We start from the raw sequence: 10,579 nt of genomic DNA on the forward strand, positions 1-10,579 counted from the left end.
AGGCGGGGCCTCATTAATTCCCATGAGAGTTGCTCATTGGCGCATGATGATAAAATGGCCCAACTTTTGAGAGAGCGAAACGTCAGATTACCCGGCATGCCTGAGAAGTACCCGTATGTGCACTCATAGCGCATGCGCAACTTTAACCAAAATGCTCGTTCACATTAAGCACGTCAATTTGCGTACACGTAACAGCACCGCGCGTTCATGACAGCATGGTAATGGATTGTTGTTATCATGGATTTGATTTTAACGAGGCGGCAGTTAGCAGCTAGCGGCTAGCTAGTAATGATGCTAATGTACACATCAATCATTATGTACTTATATTACGTTGTAACAGGATCTAGTGATATCCAAGCAACAGAGCTTCATTTAGCATGAAATAATTATTGCACTGTATATATATATATATACACACACAGTGCAATAAGCTTCTTAGTGCAATAAGAAGCTACAGGGACGTTAATCTAACGTCTGTAATATTAACTTTATTTAATACAACATTTACGGATTTACAAGATTTAATCATACAGCCCATGTAGTATAATATTTTACAAATGATGAATTACAGCGAACATGTGCAATATATCCATTATTACAGCTCCGTGGGATGGCAGTAAGGTGATATGGGTCCGTTCTTATTGTGCATCCATGGGTAAAGATAAGAGATAAACTCATGTAGTGCTGAACACGTAACATGAACGTGCCGGGCGGCGCGGTCCCGTGGGTTAGATACACGTTCATAATGCAGAGGGAAATAACTCTCAGAATAACGTTATTAGCAAATGTTTACAACTTGAGGAACGAATGTTTTTAATAAGGGCTATACAAGTGTTCATACTGGGTTGTTTATTTAGTTTGAAAAAAACTTTGACTCTTTCCCCATGTAAGTCAATGGGAAAAAGTGTTTGCGGGCCTGGCAACCAAACGGAAGTGTAGTACCGCCGTTTGGCCACCACGAATATTTTCATCTGAGTCCGGTGCACTTCCTGGAGGCTTGGTCACGACTCTTTTAAACATCACTGTTGCCGGAAATGCATCCGCGGAGGAGCCGTGGAGGACCCATCAGTGTATCCTAGATTATAGCCCCTCCAGAGAGCCTCCTCGACGCTCGATCCTCGATGTGCATTTAGAGAAATGAGATGTCCTTCAAGTAACATGGCGCGCCAAAAACCATTTCCGGGTCACTATAATTTGTGAAATGAGAAAGGCCCACAGAAGCCCAATAATTGCTGCTATATTTCTTTAGGGGCGCTTGCTATTACTCCTTCTATTTCAAATGGATATTTTAATGGAAATAAACTTTAAACGGAAATCTATTGAATTGTAGACAAATATTTAAGTAAAATGGAAGGTGGAATAAAATACAAGGAAATAAAGCATGTTTTATTTGTCCACTGTATTTTCTGGTATTGATTCAAGTCAATAGCTCACGACCTGGAAGGTATTGAAGAAAAATCTCAACTTTTGAATGGAAAACTTTTTAACTTGCAAAACTTTATTAATTTGAAAAATAAGGGGGGATTAGAGTCCAACAATAATATGTGTGTCCTATTTGTACAGTCCAGTATTCCGGCACCCAAGGGCATGTATATGTCTGGTGATATAGCCACAAACTGGGAGGTTTTTAGAGCAGAATTTGAGGACTTTTGCTCGCTACAGGTCTGACCGAAAAGACGAATGCGGTGCAGGCAGCCACGCTGAGACGGTTTATGGGGAACGAGTGCCGGCATATATATATGCACAACGTCACGCTGACCGAGGAACAAAAGAAAGACCCCAAAACAATTTTGGATGCGTTGGGGGATTATTTCAAGCCGGCAAAAAATGTGATTTATCATGAGAGATACACGTTCGGATGCTGCAAACAAGGACCGGACGAGCCGATCGATAGCTTTATAACAAAGCTGAGGGAAAAGGCATCATCATGTGAGTACCGTGACCTAAAAGATGAACTGATTAGGGACAGGCTGGTACTCGGGCCCTTTCTCATTTCATCAAATCCCCCTCCTCGACTCCTCGGTCCTCCGGTAGTGACCCGGAAATTAATTTCAGCGCGCCATGTTGAAGGACATCTCATTTCTCTAAATGCACTTCAAGGATCGAGCGTCGAGGAGGCTCTCTGGAGGAGCTCTAACCGAGGATACACTGATGGGTCCTCCACGGTCCTCCACGGCTCCTTCGTGGATGCATTTCCGTCAACAGAGATGTGTCAAAGAGTCGTGACGCACGGCCGGACTTATCTCATTAATGACATCTCTGCATGCATCCCCTGGATATTATTGTATTAACTGCTTTCATCGCGACGCGATGTTTACAGAAGAGGCTTCTCAATACTCAAATGTCCCCTCCTCGACTCCCCTCCTCGGTTCCCCTCCTCGAGACTTATACCCGCCCACAGGAGATGCGAGCGGAGGACCGAGGAGGGGGACCGAGGAGAGAGGAGGGGAAGCAGCAGACGTTTAAAGAAATAAGAACTCCTCTCCTCTGAGCGGTCATTTTAAAGAGACGTCCGTTCATTATTACGTGGCAACAGCTGCATCAGCTGTCGAGTGTTTTGTCATAGCGCTGTATCTCTGTTAGATCAGCTGAACATTGTTCCCCCACATATTTACTTTGAATTCATTGAGAGTGCGGTATAATGAGACAATAACAGGCCACAGATGCGGACACACACACACAAATATATTTATATAAATATATACAATTTAAAGTATGAGAGCACTCTCATAATAACGTAACACAATCAGAGACTGGATATATCCCCCCCTCTCTCTGGTCGCTGAAATGGGGAATTGAAATTACGGGCCAAAAGTTGTATTTACAAGTAGGCCTATTAAAAGTAAGCAGAGGACACCAAACCAACTGAGACCCGTCTGTCCGCCGCATTTACGCACTGTACAACACACACCTACACACTGTACCACACACACCTACAGCTCCTAAAGCATAAGCCGTTGTGTATTTTATTATGTGAAGCACTTAATGGTCTTAGAAAAATATCGACTCTTTGTTTGTAGATATCTACTAAACTAAAGCAAATAAAGAGAGTAGGCCTGTTATACTGAGTGATATATATTATACACACTGCTCTGCTTTCTGCATGGACCTTACAGCTGTTCTCTCTGGAAACATCGCGATGCGATGAAAGCAGTTTCTAAAATAATATGCAGGGGATGCATGCAGAGCTGTCATTGGCTGAGATAAGTCCGGCCGTGCGTCACGCCTCCACCGTTCCGTGGAGGAGCCGTGGAGGAACCATCAGTGTATCCTCGGTTAGAGCTCCTCCAGAGAGCCTCCTCGACGCTCGATCCTCGGTCCTCGGTGTGCATTTAGAGAAATGAGATGTCCTTCAAAATGGCGCGCTGAAATTCATTTCCGGGTCACTACCGGAGGACCGAGGACCGAGGAGTCGAGGAGGGGAAATTTGAGTATTGAGAAGCCTCTAGAAAGAACAGCTGTGAGGTCCTTGCAGAAAGCAGAGCAGTGTGTATAATATATATCACTCAGTATAACATGCCTACTCTTTTTATTTGCTTTAGTTTAGTATATCTACAAAGAGTCGATATTTTTCTAAAACCATTTAGTGCTTCACATAATAAAATACACAACGGCTGTAGCCTGTTTTAGGAACTGTATTCTTTCACACACAGTGACGTCACAAGCTACCCACAATGCAACGCGCGCCATATATATATATATAAATACGCCATTTTCCTGGAGGTGCTAATATCCTGGAGGTGCTAATATAAACAGCTAGCTAACGTATCCAGGCAGAGCGCACTAGGTTTTTTTTCTGAATTAACGACCGAAGAAATCGCTGCATGTCTTCGGATTACATCTCTGGACTTGAGGGGTGTGCTCTAGGTCGTTACCAGCGTAAACTAGAGCTGTGTGGGTTGTCCGATTGCCCTTACAGACTGCCTGCAGATGTATGGAAAAACGACTCTCGAAAGTGGCTTTCGGTCGATTTTGGCAGCATCTACGTCTATCTTCTGGAAACACCAGGTGAATACCCCACTTTTCACAATAATATTATCATGCCAATGCATATATGTGGTATTTTAGAGTTGACTATATTGATTAAGGCAATAGACTATGATATTCTGGTTTTACCGAGCGTGAAATGGCGGATACCGGAGGTACGGTGTCGCCCTCGGCCCAAAACCCGTATGTGTGTGTGAAAGAATACATGCGTGTGTGTGGTGTAGGTGTGTGTGGTACAGTGTGTGCGTAGATGCAGCGGACAGACAGGTCTCAGTTGGTTGGTGTCCTCTGCTTACTTTTAATACTTGTAAATAAAACGTTCGGCCCGTAATTTATATTCCTCATTGTAGCGACCAGAGAGGGGAGAGGGTGTGTGTCCGCATCTGTAGCCTGTTATTGTCTCATTATACTGCACTGTGAATGAATCAAAGTAAATATATAAGTCGTCATGAACACATCTGTCCATCAGACAGAGGGCTGCTGTGCCTCCTGTCATCATTAATGGACGTCTCTTTAAAATGAGCGCTCAGAGGAGAGGAGTTCTCATTTCTCTAACCGCCTGCTGCTTCCTCTCCTCGGCTCCTCGGCTCGCATCTCCTGTGGGCGGGACTAAGTATCGAGGATAGGAGTCGAGGAGGGGAGTTAGAGAAATGAGAAAGGGCCTCGGTATTGCCAGCGAGAGCACCAGACGGAGACTGCTGCGTGAACGGGACCTAACGCTGCCAACAGCTGTGGAGATTTGCCGCCTTGCAGAATTGACGGAGTCACGCATGAGTAGTGCTGTAGCGACGCGTCGACGATGTCGACGCGTCGACTTCAAAATATCGTCGACGACATATTTCCGCGTCGACGCGTCGCTACACACACGTGGGTCACCCAAAGCAACAAGCAGTTCGCAATCGCACTTCAAACACAATGGAGACTGAAACGGCTACCACCTCCTCCTCACAGGATTGCGCACGAAGCCCCCAAACGAAAACATCTCGCCCTAAGTCTTCAAAAGCATGGGAATATTTTAAAGTTAGTCCAAAACGCAAAGATATTTATATATGTATATCTCACTGAGACTGCTGCATAGCCTAGCAGAAGCAGCAGCTAGCTGTGGTGGCTACCATTAGCAGCTAGCATTTGCTCTCCGATTTTTTACATAAAATGGAATTATGGATTATAAATTCAATCATTTTTTTATACATAGACGTTAAGAACCTATGGATTAACCGATTCAGCCGCGTTTTTTCTCATTTTATTGCCATTGAACACGTCTTTTGATCAGATTACGGTGGTGAGACGATCTCCCTAGAAGCTCTGTGAAGGTACGTGTTGTGATGACTGTATTTGCTTCCCCTGTCGCGAGTCCGGATCACTCAGTGATGATACTATATACCTACATAATCTGTGGAGTCTCAGCTTTAATCGGATATATTGTATGTGCAGCTACGATAAGTAATAAGGGTACTTTTATCTTGAGTTCTGTGCCAATGTCCGTTAGCATTTTTCGCTCAGGGGTCATTTAGATGCTTCTTATGAGACTTGTGTTTTGTTTTGGTAAACATGGTTTGTATCGTCAGCTAGCTGAGATTATTTCCGTTAATCTGGTATAACACATTAATAGGTTCTTAAATATTAAGATCCCCTGAGACACAGTATCGTGAAAAAATTTTTTTTTACATTACGTTTTTTTTACATTACGTTTTTTATGAATTGAACAACAGAAAAATAATCGTTAGATTAGTCGACGAATCGATCAAATAATCGCCCGATTAATCGGTTTTCAAAATAATCGTTTCCCCCCAGCACTACGCATGAGGCTTATTGAGAGCCCGCAGGCACAGGCGGACAGTATTAATGCTATGGTGGACAGGCAAGGCGGACGACGCAAAATACAGTGGAAAACAGCGGAAAGAAACACAGCGGCTGAGAGAGAGCAACAGTGGACCTGCAAATACTGTGGAAATGGACACAAACGGGGCAGAGAGCAGTGCCCAGCCTATGGTAAGACCTGCCGAGCATGTGGCGTTTCAAATCACTTTGCAAAAGTATGTCAGGCCAGCAGCAGAGCAGAGAAAACAAGAAAAGTTAATGCTGTTGACGATGTCCAGCAAACTGAAGGGGACTCAGATACACGTAAAAACCTATACAATGTCACTGAATATGTGGGGAATGTGAAAGCACCTGGACGCAAATGGTTTGTGCACCTACACCTGAATAAGAAAAGACAGCTATGCCAGCTAGATACAGGGGCCACTTGCAATGTTATGGGCCGCCAGTTTAAAGAGAAACTGTCACCAAAGACAGCCTTACAGCCGACCAGAACAAGGCTAAAGCTGTACTATGACACATACATGCCATCCCTGGGGAAATGTTGCATGATATCCCAACACGTCCATGGCAAACAGTGAGTATGGATATCTTCTCTTACGCTGGCCAAGATTTCATCGTCCTAGTGGACCACTATTCAGACTTCTGGGAGATTGATCTTCTGCCGGATCTATCAGCTGACACTCTCATCACACGCTGTAAATCTCAATTTGCACGCTACGGACAGCCAGACAAAGTGCTCACAGATAATGGCCCACAGTTTGCCTGTGAACAGTTCAGGAAGTTTGCTGCAAAGTGGGGATTTAACCATGTCACATCCTCACCCAGATATCCAAAATCAAACAGCAAAGCTGAGTCAGCTGTCAAGATAGTGAAATCACTCTGCAAGCGGGCAAAGTTGGATGGCACAGATAAATGGCAGGCCATTCTCCATTGGCGCAACACGCCCACAGAAGGGTTTGACAGCAGTCCAGCCCAACGCTTAATGTCATGAAGGCTAAAGACTTCGCTGCCGGTTGCGGACAGCTTGCTGCAACCGTGGTTAGTGACTGGAGTGACGGAGAAGCTGCGGTTGAAACGGCGGCTTGCAAAATCCGCCTACGACATATCGGCAAGGGACTTACCAGAACTGAATGTTGGGGAACACATAAGGATGAGGCCTCTTCCAGGAGATCGCACAGGCCGTTGGCAACTGGGTCAATGCCTCCAGAAAGTCGCTCCTCGCTCATTCGTAGTGGAGGTGGACTGGTTCCTTTCATCTCAACCATTATGATACGTAAAGGTTTTGTTCAGCAGGATAGACACTACAAAGGAACTACAGCATATTTACATGACTTAACATCCCCAATGCTAAGCTAAAGGCGGCTAATCTTTCATTCAAACGCATTTAAAAAAACATCTAGACGAGCGAACAGGAAGTTGGAAAAATGCTCATTCCTGCACCACTCCATAATAACCTAATTTCAGTTGACTTGCGTCTGTTCGTGTGCACTTTCTCTCGCTTTAGGTGTCTGACAATCTATTCAGAAAGCTGAAATTATTTAATTCTTGTCAACAACCGCCAAAAAGACTAACATCTAAAACATTTGGTCAATTTTCTGGTATTTTTTCACTTCCGGTTTCTGTGTGAGACGCAGTAGGCTTGTTTGAGATGCGTTGCGGCTCGCCTCGGAAGTAGACGAGAATAGCCGATCGCAGCCGGGAGAGGTCTCAAAAAGCTCGCCTGAAGTCGGATAGCTCGGAGTCGGCTTCGTCTTCTTCTTCTTCTCTCGGTTTTTTGGCGGATTGCAAACAACTTTAAGGTGCATACCGCCACCTCCGGAGTCGGCTTGACTCGGTTTGCATTTATAAAGAATGCACACATGTGTTTAATCGTTAATGTCAGATATGTACTAAGTAAATACATTTGTTCCTGCTCAAGATTAGATTCAACTTTATTGTTATTGCACATATTACAGGTACTGAGACAACAAAATGCAGTTTAGCTTCTAACCAGGTGCAACAAGCAGTGAAGTGAAAAGTAATGTACACAATAGACAGAATAAAATATAGAATGAATTGAATGATGAATAAACAGTGAGGGGTATGAATACACTAGATATCAGCCTGTGAGCAGTATGAACAGTGTGTATGAATATGCTAAGATATATAAAGTATGAAAACGGTAAGCAGTGCAAGTATAGTATAACATATATAGATATTAATTTCATGATGATAAACATTGTGGAACAATGATGAAAAATGGGAATGGGTGTGGCGACGTAAAACTGACACAAAACAACAACAAACTTTTGCCGAGCCAATTGGAGAGTTCTATTTCGTATGAGGCTTCGCCCTCTAAGGCTATCGCTATTGGGTAATCCCACTGCACGTGTGCAGCACTGACAGACTTAATCCACGCCCACCTATGGGCCCCACCTACGGACTCACTTCCGTATAAATAGGAAGTAGTCCCTACAATCTGCTCCCACTCTTTTCAGAGCTGTTTACTAGAAAGCAAACATTTCCCCCTGGCCCCATCCTCCCTCTCCTCCGGACGGGGGAGACAGGGCGGGGCTCGGTGTTAGCCGACATATGAATTACGACCGGCTGTGGCTGGCTCGCTCCAGGGAGGAAGCGGCTTTACATAGACGATACAGGTGAGTCCTGCCGGGGATTGGAGCACGCAAACGCGGCTCTCAATCCCCAGGTGTCGTGCACTCATTGTGTCCGTCTTCCTCTGGCCCACAGACAGCGGAAAGCGAACGCTCTCGCGGCTGCGGCCTGGGATGATTGGCTAGTCCAGGAGTCCTACTCTCTGGACCAAGCTTATTATTATAGTATATTAGGCTATTATTATTATTGGATCTTGATTATTGGATCCGAGTGGCAGGCAGCAGTCAGGCGACTCCTTCCCCTCCATTCACGGATCACCATGTGGTTCCCCCGGCCCCATCCTCCCTCGGGGCCCGGTGTCGGCCCGGCAGCTGAGCCTATAGGTTCGGCTGCCGGGCCGACACTATCCGCCATCTCGGCTCTGCCGTATAGGCGGTATTCTCTTCTTCTTTAGTGTTACGCGCACTGAGTAAAGCTCCATTTGAACCTTTAGATCAGGTTCCCCTGAAGTTCTTGTCAGCCAAAGTAGCTCTGCTCCTGGCTCTGACATCAGCTAAAAGGGTGAGTGATTGGTCTGCTCTCTCTGTGGCTCCCGTGTCTCCAGATCCAAGGAGATGGCAGCTCAGCTGTTTTGCGTCCTAACCCGGCTTTTATGCCAAAGGTGATCACAAGCTCTTTTTAGATCGAGAGTGATACCTTTGGATGGCTTCTTTCCTCCTCCTCACACATCAGAGGAGGAAGCCACGTCTCATCTCCTCCGTCCCGTGCGCGCGCTGTCATGCTATATTGCACGCACGGCTGCTTTACGCAGCTCGTCTGTTTGTGCATTACAGAAAGCGCTCAATAGGGCAGCCTCTGTCGGCACTGCGCCTGTCACACGGGCTGTGTGAGGCATCAAAGCGCACGGCACCAGAGGAATTTCCTCCTCCACGGCGTTGCACGGAGGAATGACAGTGGAAGACATTTGCACTGCTGCATCTTGGCCTTCCCCCTGTTCTTTTATTCGTGTTTATTTTGAGGGATGTCTCCCATTCCTCTCTGACACACTCAGTACTGAGTGTCCTGTCAGAGTGAGTAATGTCGGGGCATTTAGAGAGCTGCCCTTTTCCCCCTCTTTGATCGTTTAACAAGTGACTTTGGTCTCTACTTTTTACAGGTAGCCTAGCCTACCTTCGTTCCCTGATGGAGAATATTCATTTTTTAAATGCTATATTCCCTGGGAATGTTATGCTCCATTTACGCATGGCGAAATGGACATGGGTTATTAATTGAGTAGGTGTGTTTCTGTGCTTCTGGTAACGGACGGACCAGTGGGGCGTGGACTACATCCTGCTTCGCCCTTAACCCAATAGCGATAGCCTTAGAGGGCGAAGCCTTATACGAAATAGAACTGGGGTTACGTACTGTAACCCAGCTTCTATGAGTATAGGCGCAGCCCTCTAAGGTTCGGGCCCCACTGGCTCCGCGAATAGCTGAAGAAAAGCTGTTTGTGTGGGAGCAGATTGTAGGGACTACTTCCTATTTATACGGAAGTGAGTCCGTAGGTGGGGCCCTAGGTGGGCGTGGATTAAGTCTGTCAGTGCTGCGCACGTGCAGTGGGATTACCCAATAGCGATAGCCTTAGAGGGCTGCACCTATACTCATAGAAGCTGGGTTACAGTACGTAACCCCAGTTTCATCAGCAGCACGGGGTAAAAACCACCAATGAGCGCTCAGCTCGAGATACCAGCGAGTCGTTTCCCATCAAGGCAAGGCAAGGCAAGTTTATTTATATAGCACTTTTCAACACAAGGCTATTCAAAGTGCTTTACAAAAAATGAAAGACATTAAGAAAATGGCATTTCAAATCAGTCATTAAAAAGAAAAGCTAATCAAATAAACATTAAAAGAAAAAATACATGGATAAAAGTTACAGTGCAGTTTAAGATATGAATAGTTCAATTAAAAGCAGCGACAAAAAGAAAAGTCTTTAGCCTGGATTTAAAAGTAGTCAGAGTTGCAGCGGACCTGCAGGTTTCTGGGAGTTTGTTCCAGATATTTGGAGCATAATAACTGAACGCTGCTTTACCATGTTCAGTTCTGACTCTGGGGACAGAAAGCTGACCAGTCCCTGAAGACCTGAGAGATCTGGATGGTTCATAATTTAGCAGGAGGTCAGAAATGTATTTTGGGCCTAAAC

The sequence above is a fragment of the Gymnodraco acuticeps genome, unplaced genomic scaffold (genome assembly GCF_902827175.1).
Source record: "Gymnodraco acuticeps unplaced genomic scaffold, fGymAcu1.1, whole genome shotgun sequence".
Lineage (NCBI taxonomy): Eukaryota > Metazoa > Chordata > Actinopteri > Perciformes > Bathydraconidae > Gymnodraco > Gymnodraco acuticeps.